The following is a 16,889-nucleotide window of genomic DNA, read 5'->3' on the forward strand; positions in this document are numbered from 1 at the left end:
TAGATTTACTAAGAGACTACTACTGTTGCTGCTGGCACGCTTGAAGCTCTATCTCAACTATGATGTGTGCTTACTAATCATTGTTTTTAACTCTGATGTATAACCACTAGGATCTGTGTTTCAACTCAGATGTGTAACTGTGGCGCCCTAGACTAGCCAGGTCGTCACAGGTACTACAACATACACCTCCACCCTGAGACAGGCACATCAGCCAGACACAAAATCCTTGTTGCCTCCCTCCAGGGGCTGATGTCCACACCAGGTGGGGTGGAGCCAGGCATTTGGCCCCACCCACTGAGGAGTTCACAGTCCTGGAGGCGGGAAAGGGAAGTCAGTAAAGTGCAGTGAGGGAAGTTCAAGTGTGAGGAGTGGAGGAGAAGTGAGGAGCAAACTGATCGTGTCCGGGTGTGTGGCCCGGGCACTAAGAGCAAGGTTGGCAGACGGTGGTGGTCGTCTGCAGGAGAGGCAGATCAACATGGAGCCGTGGGACCAGGGTCAGGCGGTGGCTCGCCGGTACCGAACCGGGGAGCGAAGTGAAGCCAGCACACACAGGCAGGGCCTGCGGACCCCGACCAGGCTTGGAGTCTCCATTAGAGGTCAAATCCGTCAGTGACCAGAACCCCAGGGGTTTCCTAACAGCCAAGACCCGATTGAAGGCAACCGTCCGACCAGCAAAAGGAAATACAGCTACCGCCACAGCTAGAGTTCCAAGGGCCAGAGCCTGCGGGCAAAGGGGCTCCTCCGACACATACACACGCTGGGGAGCGGGTTACCGGTGGGAATCCATCGGGACCGAACATACACAAAGGTGCAGGGAAAGGCAGCCACCACCAACCGTCCGGGAGAAGTCACAGCAGCTGGCTGCGGGACCCGTCCATCCAGCCGTTTGGTTTACCAGAGACTTTGCGTACATTTGTGGCTGAGTGAGTACTACCGTGCCATCTGGCACCGCGCTGCGCAGTCCAGGTGACCCTGCACCTTGCCAACCCTGCCTCCCCGTCACCTCACCGGGCCCCGGGACCACCAACCCTTACCCACGGAGAGGGGAAACAACATCCCAGCTGCTCCCTACCATCGCTCCGGGGATCCCCGTCACCAGCAGCGGTGGTGCCCAACCTCACCACAACCCGTGGGTGGCGTCACGGACCAAATCCCCAAACCAAACTACCCCCTTTCACTCACGGGCGAGGAGCGCCGCTCGAGTCCCCGGATCCGGCCCACCGCTCGAGCCACCGAGCAGCCATCGCAGCAGCGCCGGACCCGAGCGTTAGCGAGCTCAGCGCAGCGGCGTTCTTCCCCGCCCGCGACATAACCACTAACCACCAGGCTCTTTGGCTCAACTCTGATGTGTCATTACCATGTTCGGTGTCTCAACTCTGAGGTATAACATTCAAGCTCTGTGTTTCAACTCAGATGTGTAACCACCAGGCTCTGTGTCTCAACTCAGATGTGTAACCACCAGGCTCTGTGTCTCAACTCAGATGTGTAACCACCAGGCTCTGTGTCTAAACTCAGATGTGTAACCACCAGGTTCTGTGTTTAAATTCTGATTTATAACTAATCAGTTTTGTGATTTTGTGATTTAAAACTCATGTGTCGCCATTAGCACCATTAGGCATTTTATTTTATTCTGTTGTGTAACCACTAAGCTCTGTATGTCAACACTGTATAATTGTGCCCTCATTAAGAGACTGTAACTTCTTTGTTAGTTGCTTTATGCATGCAAAGAAAACAACTGTTCCATTTGCAAAGTCTCTTCAAGTCAAAGTGTCATCCTGGAGTGGGATACATCCATAATAGACTTAAAATATTATATATATATATATATATATATATATATATATATATATAATATAAAATATGCGCTAAATGCTTCCAACCAAACATTTCTTTATTTAACTTTTTACATCGTGCAGTTTCTAATTTTACTTATAAACTGAATATTTTAGTATAGCATTTAAAATCAGACCAAGTGCAGTATAAGAGAGATGGCGCCGAGCACAACATTGAAATCACAGTGGTTTAAGGTGACATGGAGTCTGATTTCAATGCCATACTAATGCTTGCTTACAACTAGTTATTGCAGTCTTCCCATTAAGAACAGAACATTTTCTGCCAATCAAATGAGCCAGATCTGCATGTCACACAGTATTAAGGGAAACATTAATGAGAACCCATCAGTCATGAGGACTTTAATTCATGAGTACGATCGTAAGAGACTGCAGAGAAAGTGCAGTGTGCATGAGTGATTGATCTAAACCATATTGTCAATCTAGTGGCTGTGTCCCTTGACTTAGCAAAGGGAAAATCATTTATACTTGTCAGAGTCTAATGATATGCTTGTTAAGATAGAGCAGTGCTGCTGTAGTGTACAAAAAGCTGGATTCCTGGGCTTATTTCATTTTATCTTCATATATGGCATCTTCTAATGGTTTAGATGCCTTTCTTGCAGGAGTAAAGAAGTAGGTATAGCTGTTTAGCAAGTTTTGTGAATGCAAAAATATTTGTTCATGATGATGCCTTCAGGAACAGAAATTTTCTGGAATCATAAACCTCCGTAGGTTCTTCTGAATTGCCATCATACAATGCTTAAATAGCTTGTATTGGTAGTCACCTTTCCACAATGATCACTAATATACTTCTCCATAGCATATGCATCACCGACCATCTATTGTGTCATAGTCATTGAAAGCAGTAGTGGTGGGCATGCCTCAAAAAACAGTTATTTGGTTGGGGGTATGCACATACATGATAATGGGATTTATGTGGGTCCAAGCTTTGGGACCTTCAATGATCGCAAGCTAAAACTTAGCACCAAAGCTATTTCTTAGCTATCTGAAGAATAGATGATAAATGTCTGATCGCTGGCAGTCACAGCTTGGTGATCTTGACACTAGAGTTTCACATACATACAAAGTTTGTTTTCTTTTTTTATGGTGAAGTTAACAATATCATGGCCACATTTTTACTGGTTTCCACTTTCAAGAGGCCCCCAGATTAGGGCTTGGCCATGGTGTACACCGTCATAGGATGAGACCTATTTGGTAGGTAAAGCTACAAGGTGTATGGAAGCATCAAGATCTTTAAGGGGGTATTCCCATCTTTAAGTTCCTGTCCCATTATGTAGTAGGTGTAATCTAATATATAAAGCTGAGTGTATGTATGTATGTGTGCGTGTGTGTGTGTGTATATGTCCACTAAAGGAATCCGCACCGTCGCATTTACAATCACAGAATTTTGCACAGACACCCTATTTGACTCAGGGAACATCATAGACTATGTTTTGACGGGAAAATGTAACCCCGCGCTTTACAGTTACTCTCCAAAAAAACCTGCCTCCATTAAAGTCAATGGAGCTGCGAGCTATAGGTTATTAATAGGAGCTGTGATTGTTTGCTATAGGAAAAAAATAAATTGTTAAAATAAGAAGCTTATGTGTGAGCTAATAAGATGTCGGTGGGGAGACAGATAGAGAGAGACAGAAAGAGACAGAGAGAGAGACAGACAGACAGACAGAGACAGACAAGGAAAGAGACAGACAGGGAAAGAGACAGGAAGACAGGGAAACAGACAGACAGAGACAGACAAGGAAAGATACAGGCAGACAGGGAAAGAGACAGACAGAGAGACAGACAGAGACAGACAGGGAAAGAGAGGCAGACAGGGAAAGAGACAGAGACAAGGAAAGAGACAGGGAAAGAGACAGAGACAGATGTAAAGAGACAGGGAAAGAGACAGAGACAGACGGGGAAAGAGACAGACGGGAAAGAGACAAAGACAAGGAAAGTAGCAAGGAAAGAGACAGAGACAAACAAAGAGACAGGGAAAGAGACAGACGGGGAAAGAGACAGACGGGGAAAGAGACAGACGGGGAAAGAGACAGACGGGGAAAGAGACAGACGGGGAAAGAGACAGACGGGGAAAGAGACAGACGGGGAAAGAGACAGACGGGGAAAGAGACAGACGGGGAAAGAGACAGACAGGGAAAGAGACAGACGGGGAAAGAGACAGACACGGGGAAAGAGACAGACACAGAGATACAGACAGACACAGAGATACAGACAGACACAGAGATAGAGAGAGACAGAGAGACTAATACAGAGATAGACAGAGAGACTGATACAGAGACAGACAGAGAGACTGATACATAGACTGACAGAGAGACTGATATAGACAGACAGAGACAGACAGAGACTGGGAGAGAGACAGAGAGACAGTTACAATCCCAGGAAATGCCCGGGTACTACAGCTAGTAATAATAATATTAGTGAATACCTCCAATTAGAAATGTAGTATAGTTCTTTTGATCACTAACCTCATGTGCAGGGCATTACAGCTTAGGTATCCATGGCTATGTCAACTCATATAGTGACAATTAGTTAATTAGTTGCTTGTGGTCCTTACTTTGAATAACTAAGCTGTAATGCCCTGCACATGGGGTAAGAGGCATGGCAATGTCAGGAGAACCATACTTTATTTCTAATTGCAGGTATTTACTAATATTACTATTGTACTCACCACATATTAGGATAGGACCTTAGAGATGGGAATACCACTTTAAAGCTTTCACATTTACACAACATACCTCCTTTGATGTGGTGCCAGTAATATCTGTGCAAGGGTTTATTCAGATGTTGTTTTTCCAAGGACAGAACTCACACCTATAAGAGTGTGCTTTGAGTCCCTTGTGAGAAAAAGCACAATACAAATGGTTTTATCTTGTTGCAGTATTCTATGGAGCTGTTCACATGTCCGTTTATTTTCGTAGATTGAGTTGCTCCCATCAAAATTCAAGATATCTCATTTAGGTCCAACTCAAAGATTAAACGTGCTATTTATGTGCTTACCATTTTTCATTGACTGATAGGAGAAACTTTAGAAACCTTCATCCTTTTATATTTTCATATAAAAATAACTAATAAAATTGTGATGGTAAAAATTGACCAAACTCTGATGAAAATCTGATCCAAAGCACTGATGGAAGCCGGTCAGTTTTTTGTGTATGAGTAATGTCACTGATATCAGAATGACCCCTTATACCCCCTTTATAGAAAAGTCTGAATGATTTGGGCATACTATATGTCTATGTAGCACCCCACGGGGCAGGTGGTTAACCTACTCGTTGTCGGCCCGTTGCGGATCAGGTCAGGAGATGTCATGGGTGACCTTGCCCGTTTCTGTTGCCCCGAGGCGTACAGTAAACGAAGGTGAAGCGGGGTGATTGGGGAGAGTTTGTTGTGACGCCACCTGTGGTATGCAGCCAGGGAGTAGCCGCCGCTGCAGAATTCCTCACCGGGGCAGTGTTATGGCAGCCTGGATGGTGTCGCTCCCCACAAGGAGTGTATGACAAAGGGTTTGGCAGTCCCTTAGGAGCGCCGGAGTGCGGGATGATGGCGTCGCTAATCAGAGTCTGAGTCAGCAACTGCGGTTCCAGGTTCTTTTACTCACTGATTTAAAGCTGCACCCAGGTGCTGGTCTCTGCCATCGTGGGCTCCGGTTAATCCCAAGCAAGTAGGGGGCCACCACCGGTGCTTGAGGAGAGAGAGAGAGAGAGAATGTCCTTTCCTAGGCTGTCCCCCTCAGCAGTTAGGTACCCTGTCTGACCTCCCGCTCCAAGCCCTGGGCCTAGTAAAGTCCAAGAGTTCCAGAAATAGAACTATGGTTCTGACTTGTCTGTTTGTATGTGTGTGTTGCGCCTCATTCTACCCCCAAGTGGAACCTGCCCCCCAGGTGGCTGGATTTAGTGACCGGGGAAGTCCCATGCATCGTGATGGCCACCCCCCTATCTACCCTGAACCAACCTCCCTGTGAGAAGGCTCCTAAGCTGTATGTAAAGTGTGAATGTGGAACACCAGTGATTAACCCCCCCCCTTACCTGAGATAGATACCGCACCTTAAATGAGGTGCAGTACCCTGTGGCGACCAGAGCCTCAGGAGTGCCACATCTATGCACTTTGATTTCTCTGCAGATTTACCCTAAAATCTGAGACTCCTATTTAACAGAAGTCATATTGTCTTGTGTTAGTCTGTAGTTTGTGACTTCACATCCTAGTGACAAGAATCACATCAATAGTGCCACCAACTGGTTACATTATCACACTGTCAATGAAAGTGTGTCATCTGAATCTCATTTGCATTAATTAGGGTTTGTTGCATGAATGCGTTTAAAACAATTGTCATCATGGTGAATTATTATTCTAGTGGTTTATAAAAGTTGGACCATTCAGAATAAGTGATTTGTTGGAATTACCCTGTAAGGGATATATAAATATGTGAAGTGATTACACACTTCTAGCTGTAAAAGGCTTTTGCTTGGGAGAAACAGCTCTGTTTATGTATTCCGTCTTGTTAGCACAAGCTAAACTGTCACCCTTTCATCAGCGCAGGATTTCTGAAAATAAAATCCAAGGAAATGAATATTAAAATTAAAAGCCGGAGTCCAGCAGCGAAAGCAATGAGCTTTATCAGTTAGAGCTTGTGAGCATGTGAAACAGTCTCCGGTCTCCATAGATCGGGTCATCAGCTGCTGGTTGCGTTGCCGTGGAGATATTCTCCGTCTCCCAGAGAGCAGGTACCGCTTGGCTGCATTTGATATCGTAAATGTCTCTCTTGGTTCATCAGCGGATACACAGATCTGCTGTTCACCTGCTGTCCCACTTCTGTAGGGTGGGAACAACAACACGGAGGGAACTTCTACACAATATGCAAAAATGTGCAAAGTAAATAAATAATAGACCAAGCTTCCAATGATAGGGGCAAAGTCAGACTGTTTTCTGCTCCATCCATTGCTATACTCTGCTTCCAGTGTTCAGAAGCTGACTGTTTTCGACAATTGTGTCACATGCACATAAGACTACACAAGTGATGAATTCAGAACATTATTATAATTAGAACATTGCCGTGCATTAATGCAGTAGCTGTCGGCACAATATTTTTCATGACTAATATTTTTTTCTTCATAATATACTGTACAGTACTTCTCAAGAAAATTGATTCAGGATTTTTTTTTGTCTTAACCCATACAGGACTGGGTAATGGTTAATTTTTGCACTTCTGATTTTTCTTACCCTTCCATTCAAGAGCTATTTCTGTTATATTTTTCTACTGACAGCCATATGAGGGGTTGTTGTTTGTGGATGAGTTGTAGTTTTGAATGATGTTATTAGTGATGAGCAAGCACTACCATGCTCAGGTGCTCAGTACTCATAACTAGTGATGAGTGGGCACTACCATGCTCAGATGCTCAGTACTCATAACTAGTGATGAGCGCGCACTACCATGCTTGGGTGCTCAGTACTCGTAACTAGTGATGAGTAGGCACTACCATGCCCGGATGCTCAGTACTCGTAACTAGTGATGAGCGAGAACTACCATGCTCGGGTGCTGATAACTAGTGATGAGCAAGCATTACCTTGCTATAGTGCTCAGTATTCAAAACTAGTGATGAGCAAGAACTACCATGCTCTAGTGCTAGGTACTCGGAACTAGTGATGAATGGGCACTACCATGTTCGGGTGCTCGGTACTCGTAACAAGTGATGAGCACGCACTACTATGCTCAAGTGCTTGGTACTCGTAACTAGTGATGAGCGAGAACTACTATGCTCGGGTGTTGTGTACTCATAAATAGTGATGAGCATGCACTACCATGCTCAAGTACTCGGTACTCGTAACTAGTGATGATTGAGAACTACTATGCTCACGTGCCCAGTACTTATAACTAGTGATGAGCAAGCTCTGCTTTGCTCGGGTGCGCGGTACTCATAACTAATGATAAGTGGTCACTACCATGCTCAAGTGCTTGATACTCGTAACTAGTGAAGAGTGAGCATTAATATGCTCAGGTGCTCGGAACTAGTAACTAGTGATGAGTAGACACTACCATATTTGGATGTTTGGTACTCGTAACAAGTGATGAGCACGTACTACCATGCTCAAGTGCTCGTTACTCGTAAGTAGTGATGAGCAAGCACTACTATGCTCGGGTGCTCAGTACTTGTAACTGGTTATGAGCAGGCACTACCATGCTTGGGTGCTTGGTACTCATAACTACTGATGCGCGAGCACTACCATGCCCAAGTCCTCGTTACTCATAACTAGTGATGAGCGAGCACTACTATGCTCAAGTCCTCGTTACTCATAACTAGTGATGAGCGAGCACTACTATGCTCGGGTGCTCAGTACTCGTAACTAGTGATGAGCGAGCACTACGACATAATAAAGGGGAAAACAGGAAAAAAAGAATACGATAAAATGGCAAAGAAAGGAAAAAAACACAATTCTTTCATTGTTTTTTTGCTTATTGTTTTAATACATAAAAATGACCTGGCACTATGACAGTCAGTAAGATTATAGTAGTATCAAACCATTAGGCCATGGACACACGTTGAATATTAGGTGAGCTTTTCGCCTCATTATTTGTTCACCAAAACCTGGAGTAAGAGAATAATACAGAAGTGGTGCTCGTGTTTCTATTATACTTTTTCTCTGATTGTTCCATTCTTGGTTCTGACTTACAAACACTCAATGAGTGATCATGGCATTATAGGTTTCCCTTTTGTGTGATGAAAAAAACTGAATTATGTAACAAAAAGAAACAAATAGGTTTTTGCTGCCATTTCTGAGACTGATAACTCTAATTTTGATGTGGGCTTGTTTTTTTGTGTAGCAAAATTATTTCAAATTTTTAGGGTGGTGCAGCAACCCCCCAAAAAGCAATTGTTGTGTTTCCATTTTTTTTTTCATTACATCATTTAACGTTTGTTAATTATTTTTAGATTTTGATAGATCAGAGTTTTACAGTTGTGGCACTGCCAGATATGTTTTTCATTAATTTTTTGTTTATTTTTTATTAATATAATTGTATTGCACTATCGAGACACCATTATGTCGATGCAGTCCCTCTTTTTAAATGTTGCTGTCGATGATTAAATATCAGTGATCATAGATGGCCCCAGTCACTGTTTTTACAGGAAGATATCAGCTGTGTGATACAGTCGGCATTCCCTGGGTAGAGGGAACACTCAGCTCTTGAGCTCACTTTATTTAGCAACACTCGACATAAAATGTACCAAAATGTCATATGTCAGCAAGGCTTTAAAGAATAAAATTATTCCTTGAGCTTTTTTTGATGGAATAGCTACATTTGGTGTTTGGTTAGCATCATACATTTTAAAGGGCACCTTTCATTTGCAAATTTTTAAACAAATAATATACAGGCTGCAGGGTGCTGATGATGATCAGTGAAGTCCACTTCCTGAGACCCCACTGATTGATCAAAACACTGACGTGTGCAGATCCTGCAGGAGCATGTACAGATAATGCTGTATGGGCTCAATAAGTGTGGATGTGTACTTCTTTCTGTAAGAGATGCACAGACCCATACTCTTAGGCGGGCTTTGCACACTACGACATCGCAGGTGTGATGTCGGTGGGGTCAAATTGAAAATGACGTACTTCCGGCATCGCATGCGACATCGTAGTGTGTAAAGGCTCGATGATACGATTAACGAGCGCAAAAGCGTCGTAATCGTATCATCGGTGCAGCGTCGGCATAATCCATGATTACGCTGACGCGACGGTCCGATGTTGTTCCTCGCTCCTGAGGCTGCACACATCGCTTGGTGTGAAGCCGCAGGAGCGAGGAACATCTCCTACCGGCGTCACTGCGGCTTCAGTAGGATATGCGGAAGGAAGTAGGTGGGCGGGATGTTTACATCTCGCTCATTTCCGCCCCTACGCTCCTATTGGCCGCCTGCCGTGTGACGTCGCAGTGACGCCATACGACCCGCCCCCTTAATAAGGAGGCGGGTCGCCGGCCAGAGCGACGGTCGCAGGACGGGTGAGTCCATGTGAAGCTGCCGTAGCGATAATGTTCGCTACGGCAGCTATCACAAGGATATCGCAGTTGCGACGTGGGCGGGGACTATCACGCTCGGCATCGCAGCATCGGCTTGCGATGTCGTAGTGTGCAAAGTTCCCCTTACTAAGGAGTCTGTTCACCTCTGTGCAGTGCAGGGAGGAGTTTTTAAATTTGATTTTCATCCTAAATTTCTACTTAATCTAATAATTTAATTACTTTTCTCAAACTCTTTATTAAAAATTCCATTCCAGAACGGAAGTAAAAAAAAGAAAGCAGGAATAAAGAGTAGAGAGGGATTGAAATATATGAGTAAAGGGATTGGATCACAGGTCTGCAACGGTAAAATTGTTCAAAAAGTAAGGCTAATTTTTTTATATATACTTTCGATCTCTGAACTCAGTAAAAATATCAAATAAACGGCATCACGTACAGGTTTTTGACAAACACTGATTCCATAGGCTTAAAAAAGAATTAACTTCCATATGTTTACTAAAGGAATTCCATCTATACTTGTCTTAAGATGTTGCTCTAGTGTATTGTACTGATATTCAAGGGCTGATGGAAAAATTTACCATTGAGTACAATGTTAGAAAAGGAATGTGACGATGTCTCCTTCCCCAAACCCCGGCCTTCATTCATGTACTCTATGCCATATAGGGTGATGTAGGTTGCTTGGCTGTCTTTGTTCTTTGGTTATAACATTATATCCCCCCAGCCTGTACCATATTGTAATCAGGCTCCAGCAGTAGCTATTGTCCTTGATCTGGTGGGGGGTTACATGTATATTGTTTTACTCTACAGGGGGCTTCCCTAATATACCATCCCTGGAGACTGTGTTCTAGAAACTCCTTTATAACTAGAAGCTACAAGTAGCAAATGTTAAAGGGGTGGGTGTGAGCACCTCTGCCCATCCAGAGGGTGGATCTAAGGGGAGGTGGGAGATTCAGCCACATGTAGTCAGTTAGTTGGATGTTGGCTGGAGAAGCACTAGGATCTATAGCTGAGGCTAGATCCTAGTGCCTGTGTATGGACTGTTACAGATTGGAGATAAGTGGCCATGTGGGATTATGTTTTCTTGTTCACCTTGTTGGACTCAAGAAATTCATATAAGGACAATTGCCATATTTTCCCTGTCGTTGGAATACCAGGAGGCGCCCCCGGATCTGTTGTTTTGCTGTGGACTCCTTGCAGACTTGAAGGATTTATATTCATGTTTGGTGCCGTATCTTTGTGGTTCCAATAAAGCCCTTTGGATTGTTCCTCGGCCTGGCGTCCCTAACTGCTCTGTCGCATACCCCGTTACAAGGAAGACTTTCTTGAGTAATTCAAAAAAAGTCTAAAAGCGGTTACTGAATAATGGCAGCAGATATGCTTCAGTGCCTGTACGGCATTCTGTGCACTTGAAGGAAAACTAGAAGGATTTACTTTATTCTCAAGAAACTTAACTATGAGGATCAAGGATGGTCAATATGTGGATGTTTGAAAGTCCTCTCTCTGCTCCTTGGGCAGCAAAGAGGATACACAAATTACCCATGCTTTTTGTGTGAATGTGACATTCGGGATAAGACATCACTGGAGCCAAGAAAGTGGCCAACGAGAAGATCATTACAACCTGGACTAAAGAACATAGTTGCAGAAAGTTTAGTTGATCACACTAAAGTTCTCCTTCCACAACTCCACATTAAGCATGGACTGATGAAGCAGTTTACAAAAGCTCTAGCGAAACAAGGAGAGACTTTTAAGAATCTGAATGCAAAGTTTCAGGGAGTGTCCAAAGCAAAACTGAAGGAAGGCATTTTTGTGAGTCTGGATATTTATAAACACATGAAGGACAATGTGATCAAAACAAAAATGAAAGCTGTTAAGAAAAGGGCTTGGTATTCTTTTAAATAAATTATGAAAACATTTTTAAGTAATAACAAAGATCCAAAATTTAAGTCCCTCATGGAGAACATGCTGAAATGTTTCATTGCCTTGGGTTGTCTGATGAGTTTGACTTTAAATTTTTTACATTCCCATTTGGACTACTTTCCTGAAAACCTTGGTGCTGTTAGCGAAGAGCAAGGAGAAAGATTTCAGCAGGATATCAAGGAGATGGAACGATGATACCAAGGTAGATGGAACTTGAACACGATGGGGAACTATTGCTGGATGATTCATAGAGAAGATCCACAGGCCATTGGTAAGTGAAAAGGTATCAAGTGAAGCCTTGAAGAGAAAAGAAAAAAGAGCTAGATTTAATTTCTAATAAGAATGAAAATGAAATACATTTATATATATAATATTGTGTACATTTTTGGCTACAATAAAGGTTATTCTTGTTCATTTCACTTATACATAATTTGCAAAAACCAAACATAAGAATAAGTTATTGCATTTGAAACTATTTTCAGAAACCCACATTTTGCATATCTGTGTATTGAATTAAATAGATATTTAAGATGATAGTCAACTTTGGTTTTAAACAACCCCTTTAAGAGCTGTGTTTTTACCGATTGGTGGGGGTTTAAGGATGTTGATCCCCACCAATCAGTAGCACTATTCTTATAAAGTGAAAAAAAAATATTGCAACAAAACAAACCTTGAACCATGTTCACATTGCTGCCCACATATTTCCAGATTCCATAATATTTCCAGATCAGTGTCAGATTCAACATAACCATTTCTGCATCCCTTGGCTGTAAAAAGGCAGTGACAAAAAAGCACATTTTTGCCGCATTTCCAGTGCATTTTTGATGCACTTTTTACATGCGTTTTTGGTGCAGATTATTCCTACTCATTCGTATGAGTGAAATCTGCAGCAAAACCGCTTAAAAAGTTGACATGCTGTAGATTTAAGTCTGCACTAAATCTTCGAAGAGAAAATAAGGTATGTGCATGAGACTTCAGGGTTATCATTCACTAGCTAGCGATGTTGAGCGCTATAACACCCGCCCCTGTCATTTGGTGCTCGCTGCTGTAGCGAACATTATCGCTACGGCAGCGTCACACGCACATACCTTGTCAGCGACGTCGCTGTGACCGCCGAACAATCCCTCCTTCAAGGGGGAGGTGCGTTCGGCATCATAACGACGTCACTGCGGCGTCATTAAGTGGCCGGCCAATAGAAGCAGAGGGGCGGAGATGGGCAGGATGTAACATCCCGCCCACCTCCTTCCTTCCGCATTGCCGGTGGACGCAGGTAGGAGATGTTCGTCGTTCCTGCGGTGTCACACATAGCGATGTGTGATGCCGCAGGAACGACGAACAACATCGTACCTGTGGCAGCAACAATATTAAGGAAATGAGCGACGTGTCAACAATCACCGTTTTTAAACTCCTAGGTTTTACATGCTGCGATGTCGCTAACGGCGCCGGATGTGCGTCACTAACAACGTGACCCCGACGATATATCGTTACCGATGTTGCAACATGTAAAGCCCCCTTAAAGGTCATGTAGAAATTGGTCCTTTAAAACTCACTTTGCAGATTATTACTTGTCACTATTGTTAATTTCTTGATTTAAAAATAATTCTGCATGACTACTATTCACAACACTTCAAAAGAGAAAGATATTTACTCTTGTGCTTGTAGTAGTAGAGCACTACATTTTTAAATGAAATTAAAATGAAAAAGAGTTTTTGCTACTGATACATAATGATGTAAACCATGAACAAAAGAAGCCTATTCGCAAACATTGGGCCTCATTTCTCAATATTGCCTAAAAGAAAATTTGCCAACAATATCACCCAATCAGAGATCAGCTTTCATTTTATTAGAAAAATGCTGTGCTGTGATGTGTGCTGTGATTGGTTTCCAGCATTAACATAGTTTTTTTTTTTATAAATCTGCCCCTACTAATGAGTTTGTATGTTTAGGATAGATTTTCAGAACATTTCTTTGCGTATACAAGACATTGCAGTACTAAGTAGCTGTGTACTTATTTGGCTTTACTGATCTTGATTCATTTATTATGTTCATGTTTATGTACATATCTTGTTGAATTTGCAGAAAGCAGAACATTTTTGGATGTGAAAGCTGGAGTACAATAATAATATAATGTGTTCTGTTGAAAGAAGACATAAGGCTATTGAGTTCAACCTGTTCTCAATCAATGTTGACCTAGAGGATGGCAATAATTCCCATTACGGATAAAGAAATAAAAACAATTTTCCTTCCCAACTCTAAAAATGATAACCAGTAATATAGTAATGAGAACTAAAGCCTGTTTCCTCCCACTGTAGTTTATTTTATAAAACAAACTGTGCTTTACTTACCCTCCCTAGGTCTAGCGCTGAGTCTCCATTTCTCTTTTCTTGTTGCAGCATGGACGTCACTTCGATAACACTGCACTATAATCATATATGAAAAGGAAATTAAATTTCTTTGTGCTCCGCTAGTTCATTTTCTCATGAGGGAGATTTGAGCGTCAGCTATGTTAACTCCATCACAAGTTCCGCCTGCGGCTGTTAACCAGTTAATTTCCACTGTCAAATGTCAAACAGCGAGATTTAACATGCGCTGGCAGGGAATGTGTGTTGCCCCCACGCCTGTAGCAGCCGGGCTGCTCGGATCCGGACTCGCTGTGTGGCTCGAGGGATCCTCCGGACCCGGGGGTCACGCGGACACGCCAAATGAAAAGGGGGGCGTAGTTGTACAGGCTTGGCCGTATTCAGTTTGTGACGCCACCCACGGTGTGTGGTGGAAGGTGGCACCACCGCTGCTGTTGTGGGACACCCCGGGGGAGATGTAATGGCAGCTGGATGTTAACCCCTCCGTGGGTAGGGATGGTTGCCCCGGGGCCCAGTGGCTCTGTGCAGGGAATGGCGATGACAGGGTCTTGCACGCCTGGACGTACCAGGGGATGTTTGGTTACTCACAGTTGAATAAATCACATGAGTCTTTTGGTAAACCAAGGTGCTGGTGGCTGGCCGCCGCGGCTGGTTGTACTCTGGTCCCCCACCCGGGCTGGTGGTCGCCATCTTTTCCCTCTGCACTGTGTTTGCTCGTGTTGGACTTCCCGGTATGGAACACGGGAGTTCGCTCCCAGCTTGTTGTGTACCTGAGGAGCCGTGCCCGCTGACGCTGACCCGTGGGATCTATCGGGCCCTGGCGGTTGCCCTATCCCTCTCTGTGGGTGGTTGTCTGCTTTTGGTACTTTGGTTGGGACAGGACCTAAAATCCTGCCCTCAATTGGTTAATTAGCTAGGCCGTTGGTTCCGGTCCTGGCTTCAGGGTCCAAGTACCCCCTCTGTGCACGTTTTCTGGGTCGGTTCTCCGGTGTCGGTACCGGCGGGCTCCAACCCTGTCCCGGTCCACCTCGGATCTCCGGCTGCTGTCTTCCCGTCGCCTGCTGACGGAGACCACCATCTGCCACCTAGCCAAGGTACCAGGGCTCCGACCCTGGCACCTGTCAACTTGAGCTTCACCTCCGCTGGAGCTACACCTAGCCCCAGCCTCCACTCCTCTCAACTTGAACTCCAGACTTCAACCACTTGCTTTCGACTGCCTCTTTTCCCACCCCGGGCTGTCTAGACCCCTAGGTGGGCGTTTCCTAACCGCCTGGTCCCGCCAACTGGTGTGCCTGTCTTGCCTTGAGGGGGGGTGACTATGGTTTCAGGTCGGCTGAATGTAACCTAGGTGAGGGAAGGTGTTATGTGGGGGCCTATTGTGTGACTACCTGCGATGTCAGAGCATCACAAATGCTTCACTCCCTGCTTCATCAGCACCCTTGACATGATCATGGGGCACCGATAGGTTGTCATGACAGCTGCGGGTCAGCTGATAACTCCTGTATCTGTCATGATAATCCTCCTGTGAATGCCGATTGTGAGCCAGCATTCATAGGAGATCATGATTTCTGCTATACCAGTGCTGATACACTGCTAAATATAGCACAAGCGATCAGACTATCACAGTTTCAAGCTAGTAAATACAATAAAAATGTTTAAACATTAATTGCTGTGTGTTGAGTTATTTAGAGGAAACATCAAATTTACACTGTTATACAAGCTGAACACTGACTACTTTACATTGTATCAAAGTGTCATATTCAGTGTTGCCCTATGAAAAGATATAATAAAATATTTACAAGGGATTAATTCACTATTGTGATATACTGTATATAGAAATGAGCTGTTCCAGGCTACCGGCCGCTCACTGATCTGCATAAGGGCTTGATGTAAATACAAGCAGACATTACCAATGTGATATGTGATGGCATCTCTGCTCTCCTGATCTTGCTGTGGTCCTGTGTGTGATTGTAACTGACACATCTGCAGGATCTTCTGATCTTCAGCCTCCATCTCACTAGGCAGACTGATTTGCAATATTGTTACAATACAGCAGAGCTGTTAGAACTGCAGCAAATGTGTTTGTAAGACGAAAAAAGTTCAGTTTGTTGACTGTTTTGTGATAGTTACATACCTGGTATTGCTAACACCTTGCTTTAGTTAAAGTAAGTGTGCTGCCCATGAGGCTTCGGTCGCTACAGGGCACTGCACCTCAGCTGAGGTGCGGTACTCATCCCGTGAACAGAAGAGGTCATTGCCGGTAAACCACCACAATACACATAAAACATAGCTTACTTTCCCTCCCACTGGTACTGGGTTGGGGTAGGGTACTGAAGGTGGTCATCATGAGATATGGACCTCCCTCCCACCAGTAGAGTAACCCGTGGGCGGAGCATCATAAAAGGGTAGTAAGGCAACACATACACAGACCGTGAAACAGAAGTCATAAGGTTGCAAACAAGTGAGGAGTGGAGAGAAGACGGTCACTGGGGAGAGAGCTGCGCCATAGCTCCCCCAGGACCAAGCGCATAGACCAGGGTGCGAAACCCTAGGCTGGGTGGGTACTTCAAGTCCCACCAGCAGAATCCGCCGGTCGGAAGATTTCAAGTCTTCTGGCCCACACAAAGTGCCTGGGGCACAGCAGCATACTGGAGCCAGGAGCCGTGACAACAGAGCGGCACCAGTAAAAGGACTCGCGCTGCCTGCCAATACGGGACAGGACCAGAGCCAACACAAGGCAGTGGGTCCCAGCATAGC

At 44.3% G+C, this 16,889-nt stretch overlaps 1 protein-coding gene across 1 annotated transcript in view; it reads left to right on the forward strand.

The window, feature by feature from the left end:
- The window catches only part of KCTD16 (potassium channel tetramerization domain containing 16), a 465,610-nt gene that overhangs the window by 349,581 nt on the left and 99,140 nt on the right, over positions 1-16,889 (forward strand). The gene's annotated exons all lie outside the window — the stretch shown is intronic.

This window comes from Anomaloglossus baeobatrachus, chromosome 4 (genome assembly GCF_048569485.1).
Source record: "Anomaloglossus baeobatrachus isolate aAnoBae1 chromosome 4, aAnoBae1.hap1, whole genome shotgun sequence".
Taxonomy (NCBI): Eukaryota; Metazoa; Chordata; class Amphibia; order Anura; family Aromobatidae; genus Anomaloglossus; species Anomaloglossus baeobatrachus.